Source organism: Acomys minous (genome assembly GCF_964271855.1).
Source record: "Acomys minous genome assembly, chromosome: 4".
Lineage (NCBI taxonomy): Eukaryota > Metazoa > Chordata > Mammalia > Rodentia > Muridae > Acomys > Acomys minous.
In genome coordinates this window covers 123,411,259-123,427,016 of record NC_140486.1, presented here as the reverse complement: position 1 = coordinate 123,427,016, position 15,758 = coordinate 123,411,259, and the positions used below count along the sequence as shown (strand labels likewise).

General features: G+C 36.4%; 1 long non-coding RNA gene across 1 annotated transcript in view; it reads left to right on the top strand.

Annotated features, from left to right (window-relative positions):
- The window catches only part of LOC311596895, a 34,465-nt gene extending 20,093 nt beyond the window's left edge, over nucleotides 1-14,372 (top strand). The window contains exons 2-3 of the long non-coding RNA XR_014779024.1: nucleotides 3,693-3,794; nucleotides 13,833-14,372. This is a non-coding gene — a long non-coding RNA (uncharacterized lncRNA). The remainder of the gene's footprint in view (nucleotides 1-3,692; nucleotides 3,795-13,832) is intronic.
- Nucleotides 14,373-15,758: the final 1,386 nt, after the last annotated feature.

Below are 15,758 nucleotides of genomic sequence, written 5' to 3'. Positions count from 1 at the left end.
CACTGTTTTCTCCTACTTAGTTACTTTACTAATATGGACATACCTTACGAAAACACAAACACGTCACTGAAAAGTAAATATTGAATGTAATAAAAGATTAAAATTTGGCTTGTTCTTGGTATCAGAAAGTTCACAGTATTGAAGGAATTCAAAGTCCCGCCATTGGGAGGAGCCTCCTGTGATTTGGACACTTATTGGTACAATGTTTGTAGACAGTTTAAAAACAAAAATAAAAATAAAAAAATTAGATTGTTTTGCTTTTTTATTAACACCTCAAAAAGGCAGTAAATTTCCTTTCAGAAGCAAAGCCTATGTTTCTAAATTTGAAACAGCTGCTGTGATTGAATTGAAAAAAATTAATATTAAGGTAGCCTATCCACTTTAGCAAAGACACTAGTCCTCCTGGAATTGCCCTTAGCCTCACTTACATAGCTGGCCCAGGACACGTACCTCTGTTCTCAGAGTGAGCTAAAAAAATTTGACATAAGGCCAGAGCAATGGGACAACACTGGATACTAAGGATGAAATGTGTAAATTTTGCAAGGTCCCACCCCAGACAAATAAGTACAAGCTAATAACAATGACTGGGAGGGGAAAATCAGATTCTTCTAGTGTGATGCCTCTGATAGCTGTTCAATGCAAAATGCTCAGCCCTACAGATTCTCTCTCTCTCTCTTTCTGTCTCTCTGTCTCTCTGTCTCTCTGTCTCTCTTTCTCTCAATCATCTATGGATATATGTTTGTTGTGCAAATACATATGTATAACTATACACATATCTAGCAATACTACAGCAAGAAAAAGGCTATCAACTTGAGAGTGGAGGAGACAGAGGAGAGAATCAGGCAAAGGAAGATGGGAGGAGACAATGGGAAGGGGAGGATGAGGAAAGTGATGTAAATCTATTTAAAATAAAAGCATTAATAAAAGATACAAAACAAACAAACTACTAACAATGATCAGACTCATGAAATTTCTCCAGATGCCATTGATAGACCCCTGAAAACACACAAATGGAAACCAGCACTTGGAATCATTGATTGTAAAAGGAAGGAACCAATTTAACAGCGTTAATTAAGTCCTTATTGTGATCACCTATATGCTTTTACTTGTGCTTAGAATTTGTTACATGTGATCTTGAAACAAAGATATGGATTAATATCATACTTTCTGTAATTTATCATGGAAGGTTTTATTACAGTTTATCAAAACTTTAAAAAAATTTTTTTTGTCTCAAAATTTTTGAGATCTTTAAAAATATCACTTGAAGAAATTGTTTTCATTTGTTTTTTATTATAATTTACTCATTTCCCGATTGTAACCCCCTTGCTATTTTCCTGTTCCCACCCTTCTTCCCTCTTCTGCCCTGTTTCTTTCCCCTAGACCTCTGACAGATGGAGTCCTCCTCCCCCATTGTCTGACCTGAGGCTATCAGATCTCCTCAGGATCCCCTTCCTCTGTGTTCTCATGGGGTCTCTCTGCCAAGGGGCAGTGATTAAATTAATGGTAGGCACCAGAGTTCCTGTCAGAAGCAGTCTCCTGCTCCCCTCTCCCCACTCATTCGTCACATGGAGAATGAGCTGTCTCTGGGCTGTGTCTGAACAGAGGGTCTAGTTCTAGGTTCCCTGCTTGCAATGTCCTTGGTTGGTGAATCAGTCTGTGCAGATCTGCCAGCTTTGATTGTCTCCTGTGGAGCTCCTGACAACCACCCCCTTCCACTCCCCAGTACTCAGGAGACAGAAGCACGTGGATCACTGTGAGTTCAAGGCCATCCTGGTCTGCAAAGTGAGTCCAGGAGAGCCAGAGTGACAATGACTCTGTCTCAACAAAACAAAAATAATGAGAAAAATATCTATTTTTGAGATTATACCATGATTACGACATTTCTCCCTCCCCTATCCTATTTCCAAACCCTCCCATAATCCAGTTTGCTTTCTTTCAAATCCATGGCTTTTTAAAATCATTCATTGTTATGACATGCATATTTGTATGTGTGCTTATTATCATAAATGCAACCTGCTGTGTGTGTATATGTGTGGTAGGTTTTTTTTTTGTTTCGTTTTTTTGTTTTTATTTTTACTTTTGTTATTTTACTTAATTTTTTTGTTTGTTTGTTTTTTTCAGACAGGGTTTCTCTGTGTAGCCTTGGCTGTCCTAGACTCACTTTGTAGACCAGGTTGGCCTCGAACTCACAGCGATCCACTTGCCTCTGCCTCTCAAGTGCTGGGTTTAAAGGCATGTGCCACCACTGCCTGGCAACGTGGGGTAGTTTTAAAATAAAATTGGTGAAGCATGTTAATAAACTACTGAGCTTTAGAAACATCATACTTCATCATGATGTCTGAGTATTAAAATTAATTCGGACCAAGTATCTTATGAATTTTCAGGTTGAATTTGAAATGTGTAGTTCAAAGATATTCTAATTCATTACAGCTGCAGACTAACATGTATAAGATTCTAGCTTCTCTTAAACGATAGAATAATATAATTTAAAATAACAGTTTTAATCATGGGGATGTACCTCCGATTGCCAGAGCAGATTTCTACTCTGCATCGAGCACTTGGCCTGATCTTTACCACCACATGAAGCCAAGTGTGCTGATGTACTCCTGTAACCTCAGCAACGCAATGAAGAGAAGAGAAAAAGAGATTCAACGCCATTCAGAGCAGTAATGGCCTGGGTGCAATAGTGAGAGACCTGCGTTCATAGTCCACCGTTGCTTTACAATGGTTAAACCCCAAATCCAGTAAAATAAAGAAGTTTCTTTTCATGTTCCCCTTCTGGCAGTTGTTAGTGGGCTTTCATTTAATGGGTCCCGGATAGTGAATTTAGGACAATTACTATTTACTTCTTCATTTGCTAACTTGTCCATTTATTCCATCATTTTACCTTCATGAGGAGTTGAGTCCCAGGGCTAATTCGTGTCAGCAATGTGAACAGTCTATCTCTACCAGGTATATTCAGTGCTGGTGTTCCAATTAACGATAGGATATGAGTAAAATGTTGTCATATGAAATTGAGAATAATAAAGTTGAGTCTGTATTTTTTAATTTATGTGTTATTAAAGATAGAAAACCCATTATCCAGCAGAGTAATTCCATTTACATGTAGCATCAAATGGCATAAAGGGCAATTTAAACATTTCCTTGTTCTATTTGTGCACAGAGATGTGTGTGTGTGTGTGTGTGTGTGTGTGTGTATGTGTGTGTTTGTGTGTGTGTATTCAGAATGACAACGGAGTAGGCAAATTCTAGACTGATATGGACTTCAGAATTTATGTTCATTAAAAATTACTATTAATTGCTTTAAAAAATAAGTCATTCAGTTAAGTAAGATGTTATGTAAAAAACAAAAAAACATTTTTGGTAGTGTTGTTCCTAATAAAATCTAAATCTAAACTCTACATAAATCAACTGAGACCACAGGGAGTGCAATAGGAAAAGTAAGAGGAAATCCTTGAACAGATAGTCAAGTGGCCTTCAGTATAAATTATTCAGTGCCGTTTGTATAAAGAAATAAAGCTGAAGGCCATGGGTGATACTACTTCACACTTAAAAGCAACTAAAAAGAAGTAAGTATACTGCCAATTCTCATCACTTCTAAGCTGCAGAAACACTATGATATTTATGTAATTTGGGAATATCTATATGTGAGTTAGTGTAAACTTTCTGAAAATAGATTTTTATTTTTACAGAAGTTGATCACCTGTTGTGCTGTTTATATTTCTGGACAACTTGACACCAGCTGGAGTCACCCAGAAAGATGGAACCTTTACTGAAGGGAAGAATTCAATTTGGTATGTGCGCAACCTTGTGGGCTATTTTCATGATTAGTTACAGATGTGGAGATTCCAGCCAGCTATGCAGGGTGCCACCTCTGGTCAGGTGGCCTCTTGATATATAAAGATGAAAAGTGAACAAGTCATGTAGAGAAAGCTGCAGGCAACGTTTCTCCAAGGTCTTTGGTTTATGTCACTCTTTCTGGTTCTTTCTTGAGTTCCTAGAGTAACTTCCATCAGTGATGTCCTCTCATCTTGATGTCTAAGCCAAATAAATCCTTTCCTCCTTGAGTTGCTTCTGAGCAAGTTGTTTATCAAGCAACAAAAAGTAAATGGCTTGATAGGCTAGTGCACGTGATTAAGCTAAAGTGACATGTTAACCTATTATCAGAATATGTGCATTCTAATTACTCAACATGAGGCTAAATACATTAACTGTTGAATGTAATCAAATGGAAATGAACATGCTACCACATGCAATAATACTCTTATGTCTCCCAAGTGAGTGCAATATATGTAGAGTACAAAAAATAATTCTTAGGTAATTTGCATTAAAATAAAAACAGATCAAGTAAATATACACTGTTAGAAACCAGGACAGTGTTCAATTTGGGGGAAAATATTGTAGCCTGGGAAAGATTTCAAGGCAGACATTAGTGTGGTAATACGCAATTCAATAGTGCATCTTTCAACCCTTATGAGAAGACATATTTTTGTCAGTGAATGGAAATCAATACAGAGCCCACAGCTTGTCAAAGTGCAGATAATAAAGTGACGTGTAGTAGTCAGCTCTTAGTGAGACGTCTAAGCCCTACCTCTCACTAATGGCTCAAGTGTCATCATGGAAGAAGAGACAGAAGAAGTGTAAAAGGCGGGTAGTGGGCATCTGCAACAGGACAATATTGTAGACATTACAGAACCTTGCAAGTATGGACTCACACTGGCTTTATGGCATATATAAGACCTATACAAGATCGAGGAAGGCGAAGTTCCAGCATGGATGTGGCAGGACCCATGGAATTCTACCCTCACTATGGAGCTATTGAAAACTGAAAGTTTCTAGGGGAGGGATATTTAGTTTGCTTCAAAGATGTGACCCCTGAGAGACTTCCCTTCCTTCAGTTGGTAGCCTTCATATACAAGCAGTGCTCACTGGACTCTGTTCAGAAAAAAGTATGTGAACTTAGGGGGGGAAAGTAATGGGAATAAGAGAGAAATTGAAGTAGAGGATGTGAGGGCAGATTGGAATATAACATTAAATGCATGTATGTGTTTCCTGAGCAAAAACAGGCATGAATGTGAAGAAAATAAAACTGTATTATCAAAATTTGTTCACAGTTTCTTTTCAAATTTTCACTTCTCATTTTGTAAGCTGGCTAACCTGCACTTCCACTTCACACAATTTTCTTACTTCCAGGCTTAGATCATGTGCTTACAACAGACATATGTAAGCTAACTATAATGTAGTAACTCCAAGATAAAACATGCATAAGAAACTCATATTGAATTTACAGCAAAACCAGTGATGGAAACTATTACTAGCACATTCTCTGTTCATTGACACCAATAATTTAAGCATCTGACATATCAAATATAGAGCTCTTTTAGTGTGTATTTGTATAATGTAATTTTATTTGCCTACCATCAGAATAAGATAGGCTCGAAGGAAGGGAACGTGCTATTGATTTCAGTAACTTTGAGTCGGAGGCATATTTCAAGTTTCACTGTGAAATATTTATACATACAACAAAGCATCACTATGCTATTTTTATAGATTATGCCAAATGAGAAAATACTGGTCTTGTACTAGAGGAAGTGGCTGTTTGTTCTGCTGGGTTCTTATTCCTTTTAGGTAACTCTGAAATAACAGAGGTATTTGCCTGTTGGTTTTTTTTGTTTGTTTTTTTTGTTTTTTGTTTTTTTGGATCCTTATGTTGGTCTTTACAAAATGTCTGGAATATAAATAATAAAATGAAGACAACATTTGAAGTAGGATCATTTGACTGATGAGGATCCTTTTTTTAAAAATTTTATTTTATTAATTTATTCATATTACATCTCAATTGTTATCCTCTCCCTTGTATCCTCCCATTCCTCCCTCCCTCCCATTTTTCCCTTACTCCCCTCCCCTATGACTGTGACTGAGGGGGACTTCCTCCTCCTGTATATGCTCATAGGGTAGCAAGTCTCTTTTTGGTAGCCTATTATCCTTCCTCTGAGTGCCACGAGGTCTCTCCATTCAGGGGACGTGGTCAAATATGAGGCACCAGAGTTCGTGTGAAAGTCAGTCCCCACTCTCCACTCAACTGTGGATTTCTTTATTCTGAACCACATACGTAAGTCCTGGAATGAGAATGACTTCACTCTGTTCATGAGATTCATCATTTCCTTTCTTTTGTTTTATTGTAATTTTGTTGTTTTGCTTTCAGTGTCTGCTGAAGCTGTTACTTTGTCTTGAATGTCCATGGTTATTTCTACAAGTGTGTGTGCACCCCAAATCCATCAGCTGGATCTCGTGACACAAATAAAGGCAGGGCTGTGAGGACTTTATGCCTTTAGTTCTAGATAAGGTGTACATTGCTGGTACTGTAATGAGCAGACAGATCTGGCTTCCTAGGAAGATGTATTTTAGCACAACTACGCCAGGTTACCCCAAAGATTATACATTCCACTAAGCCAACCATCTTTACTGTCAGGGTTCCATAATGATGAAATGACTTACAGATGATACCAATCATTGAAGTTTTATTTCTCTAATAAAAGCATAAAATAAAAATGATAATAAATAATAAAAAGGATATTAAGTGTTTCCCTTTAAGGGGACTTCTTGACACTTGTTTGGATAAGTACAGCTTCCACCTAAACTCTCTCCCAGAAGACCATGTGTAAGGTATTATAACCCCTTTTATTTTGTATAAACTTGTCATCGGAATCTTTGACACTGGCTCAGGAAGCGTGTTGAAACTTTTATAACAATAATGTTTGAGCCCACACGATGAATTTGTCCTTTATTTGAATTTGTTCTTATAAATGAAAAATTCCTTACATCAACATCAAACATTATTAAGTAATTATGTGTATCCTGATACAGACTTTCACATTCAAATTAGCAACCATATTAGTCTAAATAGAAAATAATGCAGTTCCAAAACCAATAAGGACAGGGAGGGAGTTTGAAAGAAAAGTAAAAAAATAACAACAAAAAATGTCATTGAAGCACCACTTAATAAATAATGCAGATCAACCATTGTTTTGGAAAAGTTTTCACCCCTGTAATGAAATAAATACTTCAAAGTCAAAACAAATTCAGATATCTGTACATTTACATACACATTACTTTTATAGATATAATGTATATTTATTTTCTTACTCAGCATCTAGTTTACCTTTAATCTTTATAGGTGTCAAACATACTATAATATTACTGCTTTATATTTAGGAAATAAAAATTTGGTGTTAATCCAATTCAATAAACTTCCAGCTCTGAAAGAAGGCAAACAACAAAGCACTTTATACATTGGTGAGAGGTCATGTGATGGATGTGATGTCTGTTGAGATGTATGTTGGGACCCCAATGTCCAGAATTCTGACTTCTCATTTCACTAGGCATTAACATTGTTTCCTTAACTATAGATTAATTTATCTATTTTAACTAGTACTGACAAATTTTAGATTCTAGCTAGTAACAATAGCTATCTATCTGGAATAGAAATTCTAATCTTACAACTGTAGTTTAAAGAAGAAAGACATTTCAGTTCTGAAATGTTCCATGTTTTCCTTGTTTATTCATTCATTGTTAATTTATCCTGTGAGTGTTACAGGCTTCCAAGCATGGATCCTAGGGCCTCAGAATCAAACCATCCTCTTTCTCCTCAGTCTGATCATGATGTTTCCTGGTCTTATGTACAATGTGAGCTGCACAAACCCACATTGTATATTAAGATCAAGTGCATATGTCTTCTTGCTGCCTAATAAATCTGTCAACTGGTCCCTTTAATGTCTCTTGTACAGAGAACACAGAATTAGCACATGCCTGTGGGCTTTGATCTTTTAAAAATCTACTTTATTTGGGACTTTTTAATGCCTCTACCTCCCTTCCAACCCACCTAACCTAGGCAGGAGATAAAGGATGTGGGTAGAAACAGCGGAGGTAGAATTTTTTAGATCCAGTTCACTCCTTGGGCTCTTCCACTCTTCATTGTCAGGATTTCAACAGCCAACACAGCAGCAGGAAGCAGCAGCAGAAGGAGCAACAGCAGGGACCAAAAGCCCAGAGCATGTCTCTCTAGGAGCATCTCAAATGAAGGTCTACGAAGGATTAGGAACAATGGCTCTCTATTTTTGGGGGGAAGGCTCCTATTTCTATCCTCTCAAAGTCAATACCAGGATGTTTTCAACTGGTGAGGACCACACCCTCTCATGAGATAGTTTCCAGCTGAATAAGATCACAGGTCCTCTCCTGAGTCTGTTCCAGTAGGCAGACAACATGCCCTCACACTAGGCAGTTTCACTCTCCACACTTGACAACAACAACAACAACAACAACAACAAAATGTCTGCATCCACTACACATGCCATTATGTTATTTTGCTAGATTTTATTAACTACAGATTCTATGGTTTTGTATAAGGGCCTTTGCCTGGAGAAATGCAACACCCATCTTCAAGTCCCAGCACTATACTCTCATACGAGAGGATATCTACTTTCATGGTATGTATAGCATAAATAATGATACATTTCACTTTTGATATGCTAAGTATTAATATCAGTGCTAGTCATTCCTACTTCAGAAACTTGTCAGGAAATGAAATGCATAACAAACGTAAAGGAGTATGTATATGCAAGTGCTAATGTGGCTTTCCTAGTTATTTAAATGAATGGCTACATTTTCAGATAAAGCAGATACACTCAAAAGGTGTTGCTATGTACCTCCATTAGAAGTTGATGGAACTGTAACCCTGCTCAGACAATGATAGCCCAAGGCTACTTTAGTTTCCTGGAAGGGACAAATGTAGGGAGGGAAGAGGGCACCATTATCTGAAAGAACTCAGGATTGGTTCTTTTTTTCTTTTTTTAATAAAGGAAGAGTTTATTTATTTATTTATTATTTAATTAATTTATTCAGATTACAACTCAATTGTTATCCCATCACTTGTGTCCTCCCATTCCTCCCTCCCTCCCGCTTTCACCCTATCCCCCTCCACTAGGTCTAAGACCGAGGGGGACCTCCTCCTCCACTATGTGGTCATAGGCTATCAAGTCTCATCTTGGTAGCCTGCTTATTCTTTTTTTGATCACCTCCCTTTGGTGGGGAGGTCTGATGCCACTCAAAGAAAGAATAAGCAGGATTGGTTCTTTTAAGGATTACAGTCGTTCAGCTCCTTGGCTGAATGAATCCACATCTCTCACCGTTTTCTTCTCTGCATGATGGCTATTGTGAGCAAGGCAGTCTCCACATTATTAAATTCTCTAAGTAAGAAATATTATAGTTTTTTATTTGTATTATTCCCTACATCCTGTCTATTTCTTGTGTTTCCCATTTATTTGCAAAAATCATGACCTTTATGCTAAGGTATCTTTAATGACTTTCACACACACCTTGCTGATGCAAAGAAATGCTTCTAGGCGCAAGGAAAGCTGTATTTTAAATCTCTTTAGCTTGCATATGCACATGACTCCTCTTTTGTGGACATGCCCAGACTTAAGCTAAGAGGTTTATATTGCAAACTCATTGGTTTGCTAACCGTATTAACATTGTGGAGTAGCAAATAGTTTCTTTGTGTATGAAAACAGAGAGAGAGAGAGAGAGAGAGAGAGAGAGAGAGAGAGAGAGAGAGAGAGAGAGGGGTGCATGTAGACATAAAAAATACACAATAAACCTACCTAATCCATAGCACTTGTCAAAATTTGTGAGTAAACTTTTGTTAAGAAACATACTGAGTTTAACTTTCACTTTCCTTTCATGTATTCTGCAAAATCCTGGCAATGGCTTCAGGTGGCTCTGCTTGTTGCACGCGTGGCTACTGGTCTCTGAGCTCTTGTTGGCAAACCTTAGCTCTGTTCTCATTTAAGACACAACATAAGTGTCTGCTTTCAAATATTGACCACTTGTTATGTGTTCAGGCTGAAAGTCCTTCAAAAAAATCTTTGAAGAATGATTTTGCTTTAAATAATTTAGGAAGAAGAAATAGATAAACTATGGTGAATGTAATAAATGATTAACATTCAGACACTTCTGCATTAATATTTAATAAGAAAAGTGTTGTAACATGCAAGATGAATTTCCCTAAATATATAAAAACAAGAATCAAGAAACGTTCAGATCACTGTTCTTAATAGTCTACTGGTTATATTATATTTAAGTACATGTGCGTGGTGCATCTCTAAAATGACATAATTAGGGTTTTTTTCCTTTTTAGAACTCAGGAAGTATTTCCTGTTCTTTTTCTCTTTTCTTGGTGAACTTTACCAATCATCTATGTATCACTGATACTATATTTTTATCTTTAAAACAAACAGGAAATTGGGTCTTTGTTATCAACATGCAAATAATTTGTTCAAGTATGTTTGGATATGAATATGCAAACCATAAACAAATCCTGAACATATCACTTCTTCCTAAATAAAATTTTGTTTTTAAAATGCTCTAAGTAAGTAAGAAATTCTATATCTACAAATTCACTCTATGCAAAGAAAGTGTACTGAAGTTCACTTTAAAAGAAGGGCAAGAGTACTCAGAGAATTCCAAATGTCAAAATTTAGCTGAATTATTTAAATACTTATTAGCCTTGTAATTAATAATATTGAAAGGTTGCCTTGTTTTAAAAGCCTGTATGTCACCATTGTTTTTATAAGATACTATTTTGGACATTCTTTAATATAAACACTTTTAGGTTAAATAATACAGAAACTATTCGTGATAGACAATATGTGCATTATTAAACATTTTTTTCCTCACTCTCTTTTAATTACGTTTGATTTTTCATAGTTTGCATTTACTAAAAGATGACTCATAGAAAGCAAATGTGAATTTGGACAGGGATTAAAATAAAATCTACCTCCTAATACTGTGGAAGTAAAACCTTCGGCTGAGAAATTGTTTCTGAGTGATTACACCAGTGATGCCTGAAAAGGCCGATTTCCCATCAAAAGCATTGGTTTCTGTACGGTGCTTTCAGTTTGACTTAAGGAAAAAAAAATCTTTTTTCTGCACTTGTGTTACTCCAAATGATTCTTTGGCATGACTTATCCATTGGGTTATTGTGTTTTATTGTACAGTGTGAGTGCACCTGAAATGAAAGCAACAGAGAAACTAGTTTCCTAGGAGAAGTGTACACCACTTCTTCCAGAGAGGGAAAATAACGTTAATGGAAATGTGGAAACCATTCCAAGAATGTACAAACCTGACTTAACTTGGCAGGTTTGAATTCACTGAGCTAAACAGGCTGTCCAACTGGATAGTGAAGTTCAGGGAACACAATCTTTTGCTGGAATTGCATCATTGACCCTTGGGAACTGGCCACTGAAGTTGCTTTGATGCAAAACATCCGCAGGACCTTTATGTAAAAGGTTTCTCCTTACTTTTTTGATGTTGTAAGGTCATGACTCCCGCTATTTATTGCTGAGTGCTCATCACATTTTTGCCCTTGTATTTTAAGAGTTTAAAGTTTTATGTGTTCAGTTGCACACTCACGCGAAACTCCAGCAGCTCTGTCCATGACTGTGGTCTATCTAGATCAATCTCTTAGGTACAAGGAAAGTAAGCTTAACTCACTATGTGCCAAAGGGGAAAATCTACATCAGACAAGAGCCTGAAATTCCCCTGAGGAAATAAATCATTGGTTCATTTTCATGTATTTTGAAAATTCAGACCTACAAGTAAATGGTACGTAGCCATGACTACTTCTCTACAGGTTTAGATAGCGCAGAATATTCTGAGTCATATCTAGTAAGGGACAAGCAACAAAAAACCACAAAAGCACAAACATCAACAGTATAACTTTTGTGGCTACTGTTTATGGTCATATGGAAATGAGGTCTGTTCTGTGGAGATCTGTAATCTTTGCACTGTGCTGTGCATCTCTGAGTCATCATTGTCCTGGTTTCATTCCAATCAGGTAGCAGACACTGTGTTAAAGAGTCAGTTACATAATAAATCAATGCAATGCACCAAATATCATATATTATTATTAGTTGATGCTTTGTGTTTGACATTTGTTTTCTACAAAGGCAAATCAAAAATAAAACATTTGAATTCATTTTAACCTGATACATAAAAATGTAAAAAGTGAATGTGCTGGTGTATGCAATGTAACAATTTTAGACATGCATACATATCAAGTACCTAATTGTACATACTTATAAATTTCGTAGACATTGACCAATCTCTCCCCAGTATCTGAAAATAATTTAATTACTTTTCAATTAATTACTTTTATGCTATTATTGATCACATATAAGAATGATATAATTTTTTAGGCCCTAGCTTCTTTCTTATAACAATGACCCTCAGTCCATTCATGTGTGTATATGTGTGTGTATGTGTGTGTGTGTGTGTGTGTGTGTGTACATATATTGTATGTATCATTTTCTTTAAACCTTTGTCAGTTAATAAGCGCTTAGTTTGATCCCATTTCTTGGTCATTTTAAATAGTGACTCAATCACAGGAGAATATAAGTATATAATTTCTTAGGTAAATCAGTTTCTAATAATTTGAATTCCTTAGCTTTTTCCCTAGCAATAATTCTTAAAAGTTTTCTATCTGTATATCTTTTGTTATGTCTCTTTAAAGAGTTCATTTGTATTGTCGTTCAAACTTATTGACAGAAAACATTACCTGAATATTTATGAATTGCATCTGTTTGGGGAATAGAATATATTGTCTCTGAAACGGATTGACTTCTTGTGTTTGGAACATTTATTTCAGTGAAGGCAAATGTATAAAATATAAAATATAGTATCCATTAATGATGAGTACTGTCAAAAAATTAAAATGGCTCAAGGTTTAAGACATGCAGTGCAAATGCAGAGTGAAGTATGTCTCTGTTTTTTGTTCTAAAACAAACTTTCCTCATATGAGAGTGAAGAATAGAAAAAGTACTAGGTTTAGGGTAAGGAACTGAGTTTTCTGTGTCAAAATCAGTGAGTGTTATGTGCATATTGAATTAGACCTTAAGAAACCAAGAATAAATGCCAAGTAGTTAGCAGCACCTATGAGTTTGAAATAATACACAGAGCGTGGAATTGAATGTATGAAGAAGTCTTCAGCATGTCCATCTATGCAGTAAGACACTGATCCACTGTGCTTATTCATGAGTGCCACTTGGAGAAAAAGATTGGACAAGCACGAAATATGTGTACTTCTTGACGTAAGGTTGATCCTTATAGGGTGATCTTGAGCTGCAGATTATGAATGCCATTTGTAGATTGCTGAAGGGGTTCTTTCACTGGTGCACATGGAACCATTTCAGCCAGTAAGCTGGCTGTGCGTTCTCACTGTAGAGCGTGGATAGGACCCGAGGGAGCGAGCCTGTGAGAAAATAAGGAAATGGCCACTATTGTAATTTCACCCCAGAAGCTATTTATAGTATTATCACTCTTGTGCCAGAAAAAGGACACATTGTGTTTAAAAAGTAACTGATTTGTTCTTCAGGCCCTTCTGTATTTCCATCAGATGGTTCTTACATACCAGCAGCTCCAGGCAAACAAATGAGTACAGGCATGAAAGCCTTTTTTTCTGTTAATTTTTAAGATTTTAATATAATTACATTTCTTGATTCCTTTCCTTCCCACCTAAATCTCCCACATATCCCTTCTTTCTATTTTTCAAATTGATGGCCTATCTTTCATTATTTTTAGTACATCCCTTCATGTGTGTCATATATATACAGATAGATTTATTTCTAAATATCACCCGCTCGGTCTGTATAATGCCACTTCTGGGCGTGATGTCAGGGATGACCATTTGATTTGATAACAGATTGGTATGTTTTCCATGGGGAAGAGTAGTTCTCCCACTCTTAGCATTACTTAATTAGTCATCATTATTTTCACAGATGGCAGAATCGTCTCAACTGGCTGTGAGAAGGGTTCCTCACAAGCGTGTCCTCATGCCAGGCTTTGTAATGTGGACCCTGAGATTCACGGGTCATCATGCCCAACATCCACTTCCACTTGTTTGGTGAAAACGATGTAGACTTGCTGTTTTGGGATCACCCTTGCCTGCACTGCCTAAGGTTAGGGTTTATCTCTGATCAGTGTATCTTGCCTTTAGCATTAGTGGAAAAGTGAATTTGTGACTATAACTCAACTTTTTTTTATTGTCTTTTGCATTTAAAATAGAAAGGAAAAAATAATAACCTAGATACATTTCTTCCAAGTATACTATCTTGATAAATCTCAAGAAATATATCCAAGCAAGCATTGCTCGTGCATAACTTTTGGTGTTCGTGGACCCCTTTGTCTTTGGTAAAAAGTCTGTAAACTAGTTTCTCAGATGTACAAATGAATATTAGGAATAAATAATTTTAGAAAGGAAATAATTTTTTTCTTGGAAAAGAACTCCTTTACTGTGCTTTCCGAAGCAAACATAACCTGGGATGGATGAGATGACTTGGGGCCTGTGCAGAATTCTACAGGGGCAGCCTTCTCCTCCGTGGAACAAAGAGTAACTGCAATACACTTAAAAAGGACGTTTCTCAGAAATGCTGTTAAAAGTTTACACTTTATTAATCAGCACACTGTAATACAGACAACACCACTATTTTTAATCATTTATGGGAAAGTTTTTCATCTGCACATTAAGGCAAATTTTCACAGTTGAAATTCAAAAACCATTTAAGATAACAAATGACCCCATGGTACTTGAGATTTGGGTACCAGAACAGGGGACTTCAGCATCTAAATTTTAGCATCATTCTTCCTTTGTCTGATGTTTCTTGTTCAGTAGTTCTCTTTTGTATCAGTGCAATTCAGTGAAAAAGCTTTAATAAGTTTGATAGCTGGAAAAGATCCAGCCTTAGGGCATAGGACCTTAGTAAGAGTTATTACTACAGAATACATTTTCATTTAATAATTTAGTATCATTGACATAAAGTCTAAATATTCTGCACATTGATAAGTTTCAGAGATCAGAACTAAATACCCTATAATCTGTGATACCTCTTTGAATATACTCCTTGGTCATATTTTTAACTCTCTGAATATTCACTCATGGCATCGCTCAGTTGGTAAAAATCTTCCCTTCCAAGCATGAGGACCCACGATCTCAGGGTCCACATTACACGGCTTGGCATGAAGAACACACTTGTAATCCCCATGCTGGCAAGGTGCTGACTGGCAAACCCTGAAGCGCCCTGGCCGGTCATCCTAGCGTACCCTGCAAGTTGCAATGTGAGTGAGACCTTATCTCAAAAAAATAAAAATTTACACCTGAAGAATGATACCAGGGTTGGTTTTTCTTGCACACACACACACACACACACACACACACACACACACACACACCTATTCACTTATTTTCTAGATGTGTCTCTGTACTTTCATGTGATTTGCTCTTAAATGTGATGAACTACCTCTACATGTGAAATTTGCATAATATCAAATTGGCTAACCAGTGTTTAATTTGAAATTAAAGCATTTCAAGTGTACAGAGTACATGTACATTTCAGAGACACTAATATTTAAAAGCATTAATTCCCCATTTTAAAATGATTTTATTATCTTCAATAGAAACTGTTACAAGGGGCAGTACATATCATGGCATTTTTCAGAGTACAATCTACCCTTGGGGAAAAGCTTGAACTTGAAAAAAATATTTATGTACCATTATTTACATTATATGAGCTATGAATTAAGTCTACATGATATGTAAAAAACTTTTCAGTTAGACCATTTTATTTTGAGAAGGTTGTATATTCTTATGGATTTACAGGAAGGACAGTCAGAGAGGGAATGTGGCTCACTGACTAATGAGTAGAAGC